This window comes from Anabrus simplex, chromosome 2 (assembly GCF_040414725.1).
Source record: "Anabrus simplex isolate iqAnaSimp1 chromosome 2, ASM4041472v1, whole genome shotgun sequence".
Lineage (NCBI taxonomy): Eukaryota > Metazoa > Arthropoda > Insecta > Orthoptera > Tettigoniidae > Anabrus > Anabrus simplex.
The window spans coordinates 1,110,810,535-1,110,830,688 of NC_090266.1; the positions used below are offsets into that span (position 1 = coordinate 1,110,810,535).

The 20,154-nt window shown below is 38.8% G+C and overlaps 1 long non-coding RNA gene across 1 annotated transcript in view; it reads left to right on the forward strand.

The window, feature by feature from the left end:
* The window catches only part of LOC136863321 (uncharacterized), a 33,795-nt gene extending 14,109 nt beyond the window's left edge, over positions 1–19,686 (forward strand). The window contains exons 2-3 of the long non-coding RNA XR_010859200.2: positions 18,784–18,957; positions 19,120–19,686. This is a non-coding gene — a long non-coding RNA (uncharacterized lncRNA). The remainder of the gene's footprint in view (positions 1–18,783; positions 18,958–19,119) is intronic.
* The last annotated feature ends 468 nt before the right edge of the window (positions 19,687–20,154 follow it).

Here is a 20,154-nt window from a genome sequence, read left to right on the forward strand (position 1 = left end):
GGCCATAAACTTAACCGGGGTCGAAAATCAGCCTCATCTCGCCCGTCTTTTCTCCTTATTGATTGAGTTTCTTTTAAAAATCAAGTATCTGCTACCAGGTTCCAAGAGTTTACCTTGACCGATCTCAAACAACAACTAGAAAACAAATAACAACCACACATATATTGTCGTACTCGATCGATAAGTCTCCGTGCGACTCTGTACATCACGGAGCACACACAGATGGCAAGAGAACGCAGTTCAGATGGAACATTCAATCTGATAATCACCGCCGAGCGCTCGTCAACGGTACTACTAGTATGAAACCAGTTTCTTATGAATCGTGTACAATACTATCGGGCCTTGACCGACTTTTAGATAATTTTCAAGTCTATACATACTCGAAATACGTTATATATATACATACGCCATAGCCTCCCCCTGCAAAGGCTCAACACGTGTGATGCCAACTGCCCACCAGGGAAATATTTTTTTAAACAGATGGATATCACATTGAAAAAGTTCTTCAGAACATTTAACTAAATCTGTTACTCTTACTTGACGCATTGTAGCAGTAACAGAGACGTTTGACCAAATATGGGAGAGATCCAGTTGGTTACTAATAATCTGTCCTCCTTTCAGTCTATGATGTTTCACAGTCCTTTCGTGACAACGCATTTCCAACTAGTTACCTTACCACAGTTCTGTAACAGCTAATTTTTAAACCGGTAGCACGTCAATGAAAATATTTTCAAAATTTACGTTGCACCAAGCTTCAAGAGAACGGGTTACAGATGATCGGAACTCAATAGAAATAATCTAGACCCTCCATTGCGGTACTCTGTTAACACAGCATCGGGACTCCAAGCTAGAGAAGGCAGGTTTACTTTGTTTCGCAACACACAAGGTAAAACAAATAAATAAATCCCAGGAAAATAATAAGGGGAAAAGAAAGACGGCAAGCGAAAAACAATTGAATGAGTCAGTGCACTACTGTTCATAACCAACTACATTCCAATCTCTTCACCAACAGATATCAGGCAACATCATCATTCATAATCATCCAGAATAATTAGTAAACTAATCTAGGTACGACTAGAGAAATGATATCATTAAATAACATTACAGTTCCCAGACATAAGAAATTCAAAATCAAATCAGAACTATTCACCCACAGCACTACCACAGAGGGAGTAATTAAAAATTCCCCAAAATAGGTGACACGTCATGCAATTTGTTTACAACTGCACAGGTTCACATCCAGATGCACACAATACATAACCCAGAAGAAGAAGGAAGAGAATAACAATAAGAAGAATGGAAAATGACGTATAGGGAACCACCATACCAGCAGAATAGTAACAGTGTTTGTAACAAGGATAAGAGAAACCACAAAATTCATGATTTTTAAAATAACAACATGCCGAGCAAGGAGAAACAGGATGAACACGGTTGGAGACTTCGAGCTCAATTAGATGGAAGGTACGCGTTATGTTTGTCATCGACAACAGATTCATCGAATAACACCAAGCAAAGCATAGCACCAAGATAGAAGTGGTAATAACTCAATACAAGATAACCATAAACACCATGGGAGGGGAAGGATAGAAGTCTTTAGGAATCGAATACATGAGCGTAAAAGGTTTTGATACAACCCGTTTAACCAAATTCATAGGAATACTCCAAAATACATCTCCATAATGATCACCCGAATAGATGAAAAGGTTAAAAATTTACTTCAAACCAGGTAACCACAGGAAATCAAGGAGCAGCAACCTACATCATACACCACCAACAAACCTCTAATGGCACGAAAGGAGTCAGATTAATAACCAATACTCAACAGAAAAAGACAGTTTCATGATTATGTCAGAAAATAGGCTATGCAAGCAAACATAAGGATGGGAACAAGACATCACACTGGGGATCAGAAAGTTGCATTTACAATTAAGGAGCAAAAGATGAGTTGCAGACTCCTATACATGAATCACAACCCATACTCCATTGACACAGAGGTACCATGAAATGAAACAACGACTTGCCTCACCAAGTGTCTTAAGCAATAAATAGACAGCAACATCAAAACCACACCATTACATAACGCTAATTAAATGATACCAGAGTACAGGTGTCATTCCCCGAAGGTAAAGAAAAAAATTCTACAACCCACAACACACGCTATCAAGTCACTATGTAATCACAATCAATTGCAGAGACATTTCCACCATATCGTCACGCACATAATTCCCAACAAAGGATCATAAAACCATATCAACAAAATTAAGAGGAGATTATTCCTTCACTCCTGAGGCTTAAGAATCCTTAGTCGCTACATAATCAGCACACACTCGTCAGATAATTTACGTACACAAATTGGTCAATGGCAACATTTACTCATTACCAATAGAAATTTACCCACCGAGGAAGGTAATTATAGTACAACCAGAATGACTTAACTCGCTTACTGAAACGTAGACTGAAGGTAGATAAGCAACTTCATAGTTACACGGAAAATACATAACCTCACCATCATAATTCATCAAGTTAACCTTTGGTGTTTACTCAATTCTAGATTATTACGGTTTAGACGATTAGCACAGTCCAACCCAAACACAGAACTTTCCCAACATCGACACACATGCATCATTCAAAATTCTATACTCCACACTACAAGTTCATTAACTCCCCGAGCAATATCTTTACGATATTTCAGATTTTTTTAAAAGGTGATGTTTAATCGAAATGACAACTGGTGAAATACCCTCACAATTTCAAATTTAGAATTAATCAATACCAAACACAATTATACAGAAAACTCACGCAGGCTTTACTTGAGAGTGATGAACTCTCCTTATATTTTTGGCAATAGGATCACTTACCAGCATAGATACTGGACTCAAAAACTGCAAGATGGTACAAGGACCTTGGAATCTCGGAGCTAACTTAGAAGAAAATGTATTGATAGCCTTGCTTATAGGATAACATTTAACAAAGACCTGATCTCCAACCCTCAGCTTGGTTGGTTTTCGTCCCTTATCATAGTTTTCTGAACCTTCTCATATGACACGGCTAACCGTGCCTTGGCTTCATCCCACACCTTACGGACATTGCAAGGAATAGATAGATCCGGTAACAGTTCTTCAATGTGAAGGAGGTTTGACAGAAGTGAAAACGGAATAAAACAAAACATCAATTCCATAGCAGTCTTACCGTGGGATTCGTGGGTTGCTGAATTGAAGGCATAGGACAGCCAATGTAGACAAGTATCCCACTTGGTCTGGTTAGAATGATGGTAAGCAATTAGTGCAGCTTTCAAATTCCTGTTCATCCTCTCCGAATACGATGGGTTCGGGTAATAGGGAGTAGTAGTGATATGCGGAATGCACAAGTCAAATAAATACTTCTTAAATGTGTGGCTGGTAAATCCACTAGCATTATCTGAAACTAAGAACTTAGGTTTACTAAATGAAGCAAAAATGGTATTTAAACAGTTAATAGTTGTTTTTGAATTTGTAGATCTGGTTGGGAAGATCCAAAAAAACGGGTAAAAGCATCAATGCACACTAATGCATGAGTATTCCCATGAGAAGAGCGTGGTAAGGGTCCGATACGGTCGATAAACAATCGCTCCATGGCTCTAGATGCTTGGGAGGAAGACAAAAATCCCATTCGGTTATTTAAATTAGGCTTACTAACTGCACAAATTCTACACGATTTAACCATTGACCTTATGTCACTATCCATCTTCTTCCATATGAAAAACTGCCGTATATTTTACCTTGTTTTAAACACGCCCAAATGTCCACCATCATGATAATACTGGAAGATGGTAGGAACAATAATTTTCGGAGCAACAATTTTTAACCTCCTATCATGACGGGACTGACACAATAGAACACCTTTCTCACAAGAATATGGTTTCAGACTTTCGCCGGACATGGTTTTCTCTAAAATTACTTTCAATGCAGGGTCATCCCTTTCATATTGAGCAATGTCTCGGTACAGCATAGGAAGATTAGATAAGATCGGATTTACCTTCACGGGACAACAGTGAGGATCAATTTCTCCAGAATTTTCAGGGAGGTCTTTTTCACCATCAAACATACGACTAAGCCCTTCCGCAATCACATTATAAGTACCACGAATGTGGTGAGCATTGAAATTGAAAGCAGAAATCCTTAACGCCCACCTAGTCAATCTGCCAGTTCGCTTAGGCCTTCTAAGCACCCAAGAAAGAGCCTCGTTGTCGGTCTCTAAGTCGAAATTTACATGTTCTACATACATACGGAATTTTTCTCATGAGAATAGAACTGCCAAACACTCAAGTTCGTAAATAGAATACTTCCTTTCCAGGGGAGAAAGTGCCCTGGAGGCATAGACAATGGGTCTTCTTCCCATTTCCGAATCTTGCAATAGGACACCAGCGATAGCCTTGCCAGAGGCATCAGTTTGGATGATAAATTTCTTGTTAAAGTCAGGAATAGCAAGCACCGGGGCGTTGCTAAGAGCCATTTCAGGGAATCGAAAGCAACTTGTTGAGGTTGATCCCACACAAACTTGACATCTTTCCGCAGCAAGGAATTCAACGGGGCAGCGATTTCAGCACAATTAGGCACAAATTTCCGAAAAAATTGGTCATGCCAATGAACCTAGCAACGCCCTTCACATTTTTGTATGGTTCGAAATTGTGGATTGCCTGAGTACGAGCATGATCTACAGAAATGCCCTGTGCCGATACAATATGCCCAAGGAAGGAAATTTGAGGTTTAGCGAAATTAGTTTTCGAGAGTTTCACAGTTAGCTAAGCTTTCTTTAATCTTTCAACAACCTCTTTCATATGCTTGAGATGGTCCTCAAAGTTAGTTGAATATACAACAGGTCATCTAAGTAGTTGATCACGAACTTAAATTTTACATCACCAAACACAGCATCGAGCAAGCGAGTGAGCACGGCAGCCCCCGTCGAGAGCACGAAAGGAATCCTCGTGTACTCATACAGGTTCCAATCAGTAGCAAATGCAGTAAGAGGAATGGAATCTTCATCAAGGGGTATTTGGTTATACGCTTGATTCAAGTCAAAAGTTGAAAAAATTAGCACAATATAACCAAGAAAGACAGGTATGTAAATCAGGTAAGGGAACAGACTGTAGGACGATCTTACGGTTCAGTCCTCGATAATCAACGTAACCGCCAGAGGACTTAGGAACCAGGAACATAGGGGCAGAGTACGCAGAAATAGAAGGTCGTATTACTCCATCTTTGAGCAACTTTTCAATTATCAAATATTTTTTTCAATTCAATCATCTTAGGGGGAGATAGTCTGTAAGGAGGAGATCTCACCGGAATTTTATCAGTTATATCGATGTGATATTTGACCACATTAGTTAACCCAAGTCGATCAGTAAAAACTTCAGGGCATTGAGCACAAAACTCACGAATTTTTGAAGCCTGTTCCTCGGACAGGTGATCCAGATCCAATTTGTCATTCTCGTCCTCCTCACTATTTTCATCCAATACACAAGCCACCCTATCCTGAAACATCTTCGCATCATTGAAATAAAATTTTCGATCACGACAGAATTTAAAGGAAAACATTCTATCTTGCAAATTCAGGAGCATTTCGACTTTAACTGTAAAATCGGCACCCAATATGACTTGATGCGATAAATTAGAAGCTACCAGGCAAGTAATTTTCCACGTAAATTCAGCTATTCGAATTTTGACCACAGTGGAACCAACAGTTTCCAACTTACTCCCATTGGCGGTTACACAACTAAGTTTGGAGGTTACAATTTCGGGCAATTTACAACAACTTTTCGTTTTCCGATACCAGACGTCACTCACAAGAGAGACAATGCTCCCAGAATCAACTAGACCCAACACAGGTTCGTTATTAACCTCGACCTGAATCACAGAAGTTTTCGGAATGACTCTACCTAAATTCTCAAATCTTGAGGGACACAAAACTCATCTCTTAACTCCTTATGCTTATGCATGCTTTCATTAAATTCATTAATCTCATTTACTAGTCACCGTGAATTATTCTTGTTGAAATTATGGCACTGTTTTTCATATGTTGTCTAGAACCACAAACAAAACAACAGATGTTCTGATTCTGCACTACACCACTTCTATTTCTAAGGGAAGGGCACTTGTTCCTGAGATGGTCTTTCGACCCGCACGCATAATATTTCTTACCCTGAACCTCACTAGGAGTATGAGAGGAAAAATATGTGGAGATACTAGGAGGTGGGGGGGATAGTTAACATGACGTGATTCATCGCCATACTTAACGTCTTCGGCGAAGGAACACGCCTCCTCTAACTCAGCAAAGGTAGTGGGAGTCCTAGATAACGACAAGAAGGATCTGTACTGGGGAGCAATTCCGTTAAGAATCCTAGCTACCATTTCATCTTCTGAGAAAACAATTTTTAAAACTTCGCAAAAACACTTTAGGTCTAGAACATGCGCTAACAAGCTCTCATGAAGGAATTGAGTCCTGAAACAATATTTGGGAATCAAACTCTGTAATGCAAGAGATGGGATAAATTTAGACAAAATCAGCTCGTGGAACCCAGTAATACTTAGGTTGCTACTAATAGCCTTTGAAATTTCCTTCTTTAATATTCCCTCGCAGTAAGGAAATAGAACCCTAAAAATACCTAGGGAGTCCATAGAGAATACATTAGCAGATTCCGTTAACTCCACTAAAAACGCATAAATCTAATACTTTCATCAATGGAGTTTACCGAAAATATTTTTACTATTTTGAATAACTCTTTGATAGAATTAGGGGTACCATTAGGTTTAGCTAACAAGCCTTCTAAAACAGGAGCAAGAGCGCAGCAATGAGCAGTTTCGTTACGCGACGATTCAGGGGAAGCAGAAGCGATATTCAATTCCTGACTGTCACTCTCATCTTTCCTAGACCCATCACTTAAGGTGAGTTCATTGACATTTCTAATATTAATGATTATGTATAATTCAACAAAAAGGTTAATCACAACGTTAGCAAGGAGGTACACCGAGAAAGCAATTTACGTTCGGGTGACAATGATATTACATCCTGAACCCTGTTAGTGTAGTGACTAGTTCTGGATTTTAACCTTTTAACTTGATACGCCGAAGGTTCCATGTCACTTAATTCCTTCACAACGGTATTAATTTCAGATAATGCATTACTAATAAGCTGCACTGACTCACCCAATTCGTACTTTAAATTTCTAGGCTGTACCGGACAATCCAGGGAATCCATAAGCAATGCAACATCACCCGGAACCGACCCAGACGGGGTCACCCCGCGCACCTCCAATTCATATATCAGCTCACTTTTCCTTAACATTCGTGGCAGTAAGACAGACCGGGAAGACATTTTGGACATGAAACAGAAAATACCAATAAAATTAAAGGTAACCTTGCCTTTCTTCTTACACTTTCTTTTACACTTTCAATTATAGACCTATCTCCTTTTCCAGTCAGTATATTCTCTTGTGAAAGCAATACCACTTATTGAGTATAAATAAATCACTCCAAAAATTAGCCAACACAGCAGTAATAATACTTCAAACCCGCGCGAAGCTACCAAATACTGTAACAATAATACAGTATAAGAGACAACTGTACCTTGGTATCTCCAAAACCTTCCCAGTCGGTAGCAGTTGGATAACACTGGACCTTTCAAGAAACTACGGAAATGAATTACTTACCACTAGGTCCTAAGAAGAAGAAGCGTGAAAAACAAACACTCGCTCCTAGAGGTTATGTGAATCAAAACCAAGATACTGTACCGACTATAAAGGAAAAGACAGATTAAAAATTTAAACTAACTTTAATGAATCAGGATTTCAATTCTCAGAGAACAGTAATAACATTCGGACTTACAATGATCATCACACTGTAACGGTTCAAATCCCGTTACAAGATGATATCTGTATTTTTATTATTGTATGATTTTATCTGTATTTTATTATTATTATTATTATTATTATTATTATTATTATTATGATGTCAGTATTATTATTATGTTATCTGTGGTATTGTTACTATTATTGTAATTATCCGTTTTATTCAATTTTGCAATTGCCTGTTGCTTGCAAGATTGCACTTAGATGTATGCATATATACGTATGTGTAGATTATCATTAAACACCTGTACAGTGAGAATTGTTGTATATATCAGAGATCGGATGTGACGTTGGTGCATTGTGCAATATTGTTGGCGATTCTGCCAAGTCATCGCCACTCCATGGCTATGTCATCGCATTTATTTAGATATGCGCGCATCGACTCAATCGCCGCGGGGCTATTTCACCACTGTATGTAATATCTGTCGCGTAGGTGGGAGTATGTCATTGTTATTTCTGGAGATTACGTAGTTGTGTCAACCAACGCCTATATAAGGTAGCTCCATATTGTAGCGTCAGTCATTACTTATACGGATGCAGTACAGTGAAGTAGTCTACTAGATCAAGAGGCCTTGGTTGGCCAGTCAACCAGTGTGAACGAGAGATGGAGAAGACTCAGTGAGCCATTATTGGTCATTGAGAGAGTGAGACCAAATGGTTGGTCCGTCACTTAGTGGAAGACGCGGACGCAAGGCTTACCAAGGAGTCAGAGAGGGCAACCCTGGACCTACCAAGAGGTCATACCATATTGACTTACAAAGAAGTCAGATGATATGGAGAAGAAGCAGTCTCAAGGATGTATCACCACGTTAGGCGTGACACATCTACAGTAAACCCCAGAGCAATGGATTACGTCGTAATTACACTAAAAGTGTTGAAGGTACAGTCAAGTGAATCAGTGAGGGAAATATTTCGTATAAATTGTTAAATGTCCGGTCAAGAAGAATTCAAATTCATGCCTAGTTTCAGTCAGTTGCAATGTCATAATTTCATATTCTCATCTGTTTTATCGCAACAAGACTCACTATTTTTTGATATATTATTTAAAGAATATATATTGTTCTATCAAACGAATTCAGAGTTTCATTTCATTGACAGTAAAATATCTTAACCTCAAAATTTATGGGGAAACCGAACGCCAATCTCCTTTTCCCAGAACTTATATGGTATGTTGTCAAAAGTAAGCTTATTACCCCACACCTTAGAGATAGTCAAGAGTCTCATTCTATTATTGCTGTACTGAGTGACAGCTGGCGCCCTTCAAATAACGTATGTGTAAGTAAGCAGGTAACAAGTAAGTGTGAGTACAAGGTTCGACAAGTGTGTAATTTATTTAATGAATGTTAATTTTCATAATTTCCATTTTAAATGCAAATTCAGATTAATATGTTTCAAAAGTTAGTCAGACAGTTAAGGAATGTTCTCATTTTGGCCCCGCAACGTGGTGCACGAAGAAATTCAGAATTTGGTCTGAATGACAGCATATCATAGGTTCATTTGGGAAGAGTATACGCATTTAAGCCAACGGAATTTATTACCGGTAAATGTCAAGAGTGTAATTTTGTGATATATATTTGTATTTTGGGGATATGTCAAGGGATTTGAAGAGGGAAATTAATTTGAGATCGCGTACTATCACTAGTGAACCAAAGATGGACAAGGAAGACAATAACAAGTCATGTGACGACGAGGTCATTGCTTCTGCGGACATCCAAGGTGAAATTCAGAGTAGGGAGCAGGTGAATACGATGGAAGCTTCTGAGATAATTCAGGAAAGTACAGAAATTGAGAAGCACACTGAAACTCAAAAGGAAATCGCGGGGGGAATGAACCAAGATTTTCTCAATTTGCTGATGGCCAAATTTACCGAGATCAGTAATGATAATAAAAAAGAGATGAAAGAATTTTTTAGTAGTAGTGAAAATAGTCAGAAACGTATGGAGGAAAAGATTGATAGTAGTAATGAAAATAGTAAGAAAGATATAAGTAATAAAATGGAACAAATAATTAGTAGTAACGAAAATAGTAAGGAAGAGATGAAAGAATTAATTAGTAATAATAATGAAAATTGTAATAAACAGATTAACTCTCTAAGTAGTAAAATGGAAGAATTAATTGGTAGTAATAAAGAGAATTTTAATGGGATTAATGATAAAATAGATGGGTTAAGGGAGTCACTAAATTCTAAAATAGATACTAAGATAGTAGAGGTAACTAGTCAAATATCTAAGTTAGAAAATAAGTTAAACAAAGAGTGTGTTGACCTTAGAGAAGAAATGGAGTTGAATCGGAGCGATCTTCATACTCAAATTGAGCGTGTCAAAGGAACTTGTACAGAGAATATCAAAGAATTAAGAAATAAAATTTCGAGTAAACGGGAAGAAATTCATGAGGTAGTCGAGAAAAGATTGGACAAAATTTACAATGCAGTTAGGGAAGATACGAGGGAACAGATTAGTAGAATTGAACAAATTGAAAGCAAACTTGTGGAAGTCAGTGAACTACGGAACGAACAGGAAATGCTATCACAGCAGGTGAGAGAGAGAGAGGAAGAATTGCAGGAAGACGTGAGAATAGTGGAAGAGAATTCTGAGAGAGCAGCGGAAGAAGAAGAAGAAGAAGAAGAAGAAGAAGAAGAAGAAGAAGAAGAAGAAGTTGTGAACTGCCAGGGATTGATTCGGCAGGAATTTGAATTTGCAGGTGAGATGACGGGAGAAATGATAGTGGTGAGTGGTTTGTTCAGTAGGGATCGTGATTTAACCAAGTTTTCTGGAGAACAGTTCAGTTCTGTAGAATTTGTAAAAGTAGTTGAGAAAAGATTTGCAAGTAAGTTGAGGAATAATATTATTGAATGGGAATACGTGTTGGAGATTTTGTCTAATGTGTTTGTCGGTGAAAGTAGAATATGGTTTCGAGTGTACTGGGATGATATGTCTAATTTAGGAGAGTTTAAAGTGTTCATTGATAGGCTTTGGAAAGAATGTGTGCAAGGGCGCGCGAGAGAGAGAGCGCGCATGATGTCTAGGGAAAGTAATATTGTAGAGAGAAGGGGGAAAATGTTAGCCGTGTATCAGAGGAGAGGGGGTGATCATGATGAGCAGAGGATTAATAGTTGTGTTGATGGTGATAGTGGTCGGAAGAGTAATCATCGAGAATCGGAAGATGGGAGGCGTATGAATTTGAGTTGTGAGAGAGAGTATCAGAAGAGTAATCAGAGAGAATCGGAAGATGGGTGGCGTATGAATTTGAGTTATGAGAGAGAAGGTCAGAAGAGTAATCAGAGAGAATCGGAAGATGGGAGGCGTACGGATTTGAGTTATCAGAGGGATTATAATAGTCACAATATGAAGGTTATCAAGGTGTCGTTATCGAGCCAGAGTATTTCAGATTTACAGGGAATCGGGTAAGTTAAGTGGACAGGCTGAAGGTAGTAGATGAACAGGTATTTAGTATAAGTAGTTATGTAGTGAAAGTAGAGTTAAGAGTAGTGTGATTGTGACCTAAGTAATGTTAAGTGAGATATTTAAGTAGTGACGTGATCGTAGATCATGCAGTAATTAATAGTAGTAGTAAGTTAGACGTAAGAAGTGTTCTGTTATAGTGATGTAAGTACTTGTAATGCCGAGAATGTGATGTAAGTAGTGAGGTAGTAACTCCGATGATGGAAATTGTGAGATGAAGAAGGTAAGTGAAGGTTCTATTAGATATTATAAAAGCCGTTGGGTAAGTCAAAGTGAGTAAATAAGATGATAGCGGTACCGATCATGAGTAAAGATAATTGTAAGTTTCAGCCATGCCTTGTACCAAAACTTGTGTATTCAGTTGTTTTAGGAGCTGACTTGGTTGCAAATTATGGAAGTAGAGTAGACTTTAATTCGGGTAGTGTGTGTTTGTCCTGGGGGAAAACTAGCAAACAAGTATGTGTGAATTATGAAGGGTCTGAGGTAAGTGTTGATAACGTGTGTTCTGGTAAAGGTATTAGGGAGGTGAGTGAAGGTGTTCCTAGTGAGAGGAGATGTTTTGACGTGTGTCACTTGTGTATAAGACAGGATCCAAGGGATAGTCTGTATGAGACAGTGGCGAGAAGTAATTTGAGTGAATTACAGGAGGAGCAGTTGTGTTCGATGTTAGGTGAGCATCGAGATGTATTTAGTGATAAGCCAGGAAGAACACATGTATATGAACACAAATTTGTTGTACATGACCATTCATCATTTGTGGGACCTAAGTACCCCATTCCACTCAAAAATGCTAGTGAAGTCTTAGAACGAATAAACATTATGCTGGATTACGGAATAATTGAACCATCTTGTAGCCATAGTATTGATTCTTTAATTATTGTTGCCAAGAAGGATGTGATTTCTGGAGATATATAAGTTAATAAGGGCAAAATTGATTCTGTTTGAGTGACAGAGTGCTACTCAGAGTTCCATTTCATCATCTGCAGAGGCGGGAAATATGTTGAAGTTATTATTTTGTATCAGGGGTATTTCACTATTGTGAACCGTATCGGGAAGTGTGCATATTCCTTAAAAGATCAGGAAGGGGATATTGTCGGTATTTGTAGTATTATATATGTAAAGGAGTATTTCACGTGAGATTTGTTGAAATAAGAGTAAGATGATTAAATTTTTGTAAGAAACTGGCAAAATAAAATTAACATACATGAATTAGCGTGTGAACCAAGTGTCGTATTGGTGCATTGGAAGAATAAGTGCTACATTGTCATGTTCTGTGTGACAAAACTGAGAACAGGACATTGGACAGTTATCTGCGGTAACCATATGCGAGAAAAGTTCTCATATAAGTGATATTTCACAAAATATTTTGATATGTTAAAAAAAAAAGGAGAAGAATGTTGTATATTGATTGAAAATTATTTTTGTGTGTTAAATTAAGGGATATGCTCTTGTGATTTGTATGAGAGAAAAAAAGAATGGGACACTGAACAGTTATCTACGATGGCAATGTGCGAGAAGAATTCTCATATTTGTGATATTTTATAAAATGTATGGATGATGAAAAAGAAAATTATTGTTGTATACTCATTTAAAGTGTTTATCTGTGTCAGTGTTATATATATAATTTTGTTCATAAATCAATCGATTCTTTGTTCTTCGATTTATTTATGAGGGAGGCGAATTGTAACGGTTCAAATCCCGTTACAAGATGATATCTGTATTTTTATTATTGTATGATTTTATCTGTATTTTATTATTATTATTATTATTATTATTATTATTATTATTATTATTATTATTATTATTATTATTATTATTATTATGTCAGTATTATTATTATGTTATCTGTGGTATTGTTACTATTATTGTAATTATCCGTTTTATTCAATTTTGCAATTGCCTGTTGCTTGCAAGATTGCACTTAGATGTATGCATATATACGTATGTGTAGATTATCATTAAACACCTGTACAGTGAGAATTGTTGTATATATCAGAGATCGGATGTGACGTTGGTGCATTGTGCAATATTGTTGGCGATTCTGCCAAGTCATCGCCACTCCATGGCTATGTCATCGCATTTATTTAGATATGCGCGCATCGACTCAATCGCCGCGGGGCTATTTCACCACTGTATGTAATATCTGTCGCGTAGGTGGGAGTATGTCATTGTTATTTCTGGAGATTACGTAGTTGTGTCAACCAACGCCTATATAAGGTAGCTCCATATTGTAGCGTCAGTCATTACTTATACGGATGCAGTACAGTGAAGTAGTCTACTAGATCAAGAGGCCTTGGTTGGCCAGTCAACCAGTGTGAACGAGAGATGGAGAAGACTCAGTGAGCCATTATTGGTCATTGAGAGAGTGAGACCAAATGGTTGGTCCGTCACTTAGTGGAAGACGCGGACGCAAGGCTTACCAAGGAGTCAGAGAGGGCAACCCTGGACCTACCAAGAGGTCATACCATATTGACTTACAAAGAAGTCAGATGATATGGAGAAGAAGCAGTCTCAAGGATGTATCACCACGTTAGGCGTGACACATCTACAGTAAACCCCAGAGCAATGGATTACGTCGTAATTACACTAAAAGTGTTGAAGGTACAGTCAAGTGAATCAGTGAGGGAAATATTTCGTATAAATTGTTAAATGTCCGGTCAAGAAGAATTCAAATTCATGCCTAGTTTCAGTCAGTTGCAATGTCATAATTTCATATTCTCATCTGTTTTATCGCAACAAGACTCACTATTTTTTGATATATTATTTAAAGAATATATATTGTTCTATCAAACGAATTCAGAGTTTCATTTCATTGACAGTAAAATATCTTAACCTCAAAATTTATGGGGAAACCGAACGCCAATCTCCTTTTCCCAGAACTTATATGGTATGTTGTCAAAAGTAAGCTTATTACCCCACACCTTAGAGATAGTCAAGAGTCGCATTCTATTATTGCTGTACTGAGTGACAGCTGGCGCCCTTCAAATAACGTATGTGTAAGTAAGCAGGTAACAAGTAAGTGTGAGTACAAGGTTCGACAAGTGTGTAATTTATTTAATGAATGTTAATTTTCATAATTTCCATTTTAAATGCAAATTCAGATTAATATGTTTCAAAAGTTAGTCAGACAGTTGAGGAATGTTCTCAACACTAAAAGAAAAGATAATATAACTTGGGTCGACCCTTGAAAATATAAGAGATAATCCTTTGGATCACAATCCTTGAAAACCAAATTATCAATCAATTAAATTAGTTGAGTAGCAGTGAATTAAATAACGCTGTTAAGGTGTTCGAATGAGGACAAAGTGGCCCCAAATACACAATAAACAATACTGGACACTTCCGTATTCTCCCGTACTTAACTGAGAGACATGTTGACAGTGGCGCACCTGCTGGCCCGACCTTAAACATCAGGCGGCAAGATTGAAACTACGAAAGTTGAATGTTTAGCTGATAGAAATGATGAAACTCAATTATGATTTCGTTTTGTCCGAATCCTCGGCTGAATGGTCAGCGTTGAGGCCTTCAGTTAAAAAGGCCCCGGATTCGAATCTCGGCCAGATCGGGTTTTTAAACTTGTCAAATTAATTCTTGTCTCTCGGGGACTGGGTGATTGTGTTTGTTCCAACACGCTTCTCTTCATATTCAGACAACACACTACACTTCCAACCACCACAGAAACATGCAATAATGATTACTAGACCTCGGAGTTTTAGGTGCTTAAGTGTTTTTTGGCTGCCTAGAATAGACTAAAATATGTTCTCAAATATTTTTAGGCATCTTGAATTTTAGGTATTTCAATAGGCATCAATTAAAATACCATGCTTATTTCGCTAAATTGATAATAACTCGTTAGGGAGAAACATAAAGCAAGTTTCACTCGTCTCTTTGCTGCAAACGTCACAGAATATAATTTTACCATCCGATGTGAAATGGGGAAACTGTTGCAACCACTTTTTAATTAAAGACGACTTGGAACCTGACACTTTCGGCATAATAATAATAATAATAATAATAATAATAATAATAATAATAATAATAATAATAATAATAACAGCTTTATTGAAACTCTTACACATTCAGGAGAGTGGTGATTTGTAATGAGAGATGTTTGATACACTTGCAGTTTTGAAGATAGTCTTCTTCAGTGTTCTTCAACTCCGGCGAGGTACGCAGAAGTTCAGTAATGACAAAAAGTACGGATTTTCTAGAGTAGTGTTTACGATTTTGTAGAGATATTTAGCACCTTTATTTTTCTACAATTTTTCAAACTAACTATATTCATATAAAGATCATGTGGGGATAAATGCCATTTACTTTCTAATGTAGGAATCTGACAAAATGTTCTTGAATGTTTTCAGTATCAAATGTATCGGGTCACTCTTATGTAACACGGAATTGAATCCTGTAAATCACGAGAGGTGGACCCGCCAGTATAAAACGAGGCGGGGAGTACAGTGCTGTCAGTAGACAAGTAGTCAGTCAGTAGAGCTCACTGACTTGGAAAGTGGACTAGTCATTTGATGCCATTTACGACTTGTTGGATGAATGGTCAGCGTACTGGCCTTCGGTTCAGAGGGTCTCGAGTTCGATTCCCAGACGAGTCGGAGATTTTAACCTTCATTGGTTAAATCCAATGGCTCAGGGACTGGCTGTTTGTGCTGTACGCGACATCCCTGCAACTCGCACGCCACACATAACACTAACCTCCACCACAATAACACGCAGTTACCTACATATGGCAGATGCCGCCCACCCTAATAGGAGGGTCTGCCTTAGAAGAGTTGCACCCGGGTAGAAATAGCCACACGAAATTATTATTACTAAATGAGTAACAAATCTTTTTTTTTGCTAGTTGTTTTACGTCGCACCGACACAGATAGTTCTTACGGCGACGATGGGACAGGAAAGGGCTAGGAGTGGGAAGGAAGCGGCCGTGGCCTTAATTAAGGTACAACCCCAGCATTTGCGTGGTGTGAAAATGGAAAACCACGGAAAACCATTTCCAGGGCTGCTGAGAGTGGGGCTCGAACCAACTATGTCCGCAATACTGGATACTGGATACTGGCCGCACTTAAGCGACTGCAGCTATCGAGCTCGGTACAGTAACAAATCCATCATGGACATTTCCATCCTTCTGTTGGTGATGTGATTGTAAAGTGGAAACGTGAAGGAACAATCGCAGCTAAACCAAGACCAGGCAGACCTCATTTAATGATGGACAGGGTCCGTCGAGCATTGCGGAGAGTGGCTGTAAAACATCATAAGAAATCAGCGGAAGGATTCACTCGTGTGTTCCAAAGTGTTGCCAGCAGTCCATCCTGCACAATGACTGCGTCGGGAGTGATTATGAATGGGGTACAATGGTCAAACCGCTCATAAGCAAAACATTTTTGTAATCAATGCTAAGCGACGCTTGAGATGGTGTAAAGAGCGACGCCACTGGAACGAGTGGTAGGGAATGATGGGTCATGCTATACCCTGTGGCGTACACTGAGGGCTACCAAGGCTATCGGCGAAGGAAATCTAAAGCATATTATAATGTAAGCTTCTGACACATTGTTTCATTTACAAAATTTGAAAGCAATGAGAAGAAACGTCGCACGTATTTCTAAGAGACTGATCTTGCAGCCCAGGCTCGACTCACCTCTCGCGGCTTGCGATAGGTGCGGGGACTGGGTGGATAGATGTTCTAGGCTTCACTCGCCACTGCTTCCCCACCTTATACTTCTGAATTAATTGTATAGATAAGAGTTAAGTTTCACTCCCGTTTACTTGTTCATCCTTGTAGGGCTGCTCTTGTAGGAGTAATATAGTTTTCTTTTTTAGAGGTATAAGTAGATCTGCTAAAATGAAATGCGAATTTTCAGGTTTAGTGTTTTATTTTTTGTTTGGAATCGAAACCCTGATCATGGGTAGGTCACCACCGGTGATATCCCGAGGAATCTGATAAACCAGTTAACGAGGGGAACGATCACTAGTAATACTGTAAAATTAAAATAATAATAATAATAATAATAATAATAATAATAATAATAATAATGCATGGAATCTCTATAGGCTTGGTGGTGACCTAATGAGGATGAAATAAATGGCGAAGACGTCATAAACAACCAGTCCGCAAGCGAGGGGAGTTAACAGTACGAGGGTTTTGATTCTGAGAATTAAACCGGGGCCATCGGACCGAAGGCAAGCATTCTATCCATCTAGCCACAAAGCCGGACTTTAATTTGCTAAACCTTAGGCTACCATCTCCACTGATGAGGTGTTGATTATTGACAGTAGCAGACGCCAAGGCAGTAGCGTGTGAAACAGCCTTGACAACATAGCAGGCTACTCCGTTGACTGCAGCTCAAAACGCTTAAGGCTCGATGTTCACTAAACCAACCATTGAAAAGGAGTAACCTAAGTCTAGTGGTAGCCCACGTCCTGATTCCAGGATACGCCAGTGGTTTGGGTTTGGCGATTACCTGGAGAACCTTACCTGCAATCATGTGTAGTGCCAACAGTGAAGTACGAAGGAGGTGGTGTGGTTCCCTTATTGCTCTTAAGAAAACACTAAATTCGGAAGGATACGAACTCAGTATAGACCACTGTGCACTGCGTACAGTAAAGGACCAGTTCGGAGACGACAATGCACCCGACCTTAACTAAATGGAACACCCTTGAAATGAGCGAGAACGTCAAGTCCTCAGCGCCCAACATCACTACCTTGTCTGGTTTCGGCTCTTGGGGAAGAATGGGCTGCCATTCCTCCACAGACACTCAGACTCCTCATTGAATGTGTCTGCGCAGAGTTAAAGCCGTCATAAAGGCGAAGGTTGGACCTACCCCATACTAATGTCCAATAAGAGGGAACGTGACACGGATAAAGTGTAATTTCAGTGTAATACTTTAGATCAGGTATCCGACTCGTTGGCTGAATGGTCAGTGTACTGGCCTTCGGTTCAGAGGGTCCCTGGTTCGATTCCCGGCCGGGTCAGATTTTAATCGCTTCTGATTAATTCTTCTCGCTCGGAGACTCGGTGTATTTGTCTCTCCCAACACTCTCCTCATCATATTCAGATAAGGTAGTGTATATTGTCCATACTCCACTTGCATATAAACTGTGAAGTGTCATGACTCCCTTGGTCCTAATTGAGGGGTTCCACCGCTTAGTGCTCCCCGTATGCCTCGCTTCTTACGCTGTTGACATGAGCAGTGAAACACTCCAATATCCCGTAACATATTCTACCCCACCTTGCACAGAAAGGTAATTCTGGTATTTTTCCCAGTGACTGATATCGATACACATTTTGACATATTATATTTTAGTTTATTACTCTAGCCCAAAAATAAAATATAAGCCACATCCTTTTAGAATAAGTAACATCCACCTTTTGAAGAAACATTTTGTGTTACTCTTTATGTAGATATTCTATTTAAATGTTATTCTTTCAGAAGGATGTTGCACAACTGAAAAAAAAAAAACTGTCAGAGATTATTACATTTCGCAGAAAGGCTGAGCTGGCTGCAGTATTGACATTGAAATGAGAGATGTTACTGATAGCGATACCCTGATGTAGACCGAGAATCGATCTGTAGCTATTGTTATCGTTCCACAGAGTAACGAAGGTAAGAATGTGATGCATTAATGTATAATTCTTTCAATGAAATAGTAAAAACTGCTACCAGTCACAAGTTTGATTGAATCCTTCACTTCACTACACGTTTCTCAGAGGCTTTGCTTCACTTGATGAATTTAACCGAAGTCCAAGACTTCTTTTTTTGTCACAGGTAGGTCCAGGGGAGCGGGGTAGGGCTACCGAATCCACTGAGCAAAATCTGCCTTTCTGAAAATTTACAACCTGTTTCCAGTCATTTGACCGGGTCAAGAATGGAATGAATGAAGCCGCCTTCTAGCGTCGAGGATGGGAATTGTGCCGGCTGCCGAGGCCTGTCGCACTCCTCTGGGGCAATGTTTAATGAATGATTAATGAAATGAAATGATACTGGAGAGTGTTGCTGGAATGAAAGATGGCAGGGAAAACCGGAGTGCCCGGAGAAAAACCTGTCCCACCTCCGCTTTGTCCAGCACAAATCTCACATGGAGTGACCGGGATTTGAACCACGGAAACCAGCGGTATGAGGCCGGCGTGCTGCCGCCTGAGCCACGGAGGCTTCTGCCTTTCTATTTCTGAAAATTTATTTTATTTTTAATAACTACGAAATTAAATTATATAGGGACTTAGCATGCTAGCATTATTCAATCAATCTAACTTATAAATATAATAGGCCTACATAGAACGTAATTATAATAATTATGATGCATGTATAATTATTGTTCCTTTGGAGAAAATTGTATATATAGCATTGAATAAAAAACTCAAAAATTTTTAAAAAAATATTAATACCGTATTTAACTTGGTAGACTGTCAACCTGTACTCTGTCGAAATTCGCTCAGAGAGCATCAAAGTACTTATCATCATTTTGTAGCAATTTATCTTTTCATTTTTGATGCATACACCGCCCCCCCCCCCCCCCATATCCCATAAAACCTGGGTACTTTTTTGTTGTTTATATATTTTTGTGCCTCCACAATTCTAATTCCCAATCGCCGCTACTGCTAGAAATACATAATAAATCCCGAACTGAACTAACATATCCTGCGTCTGAAAATGCGTAGATCCGCACAGGTTGAAGCACATTGTTGTGAGGAGGAGGTAATAGTGGTACGTATTCTCTATAGTGTATTTGGTGACCCCAAAAAACTCTTGGAAACTCTCACAAACCTCGTACACTGCGTTTTTTGGGGTCACCAAATACACTAT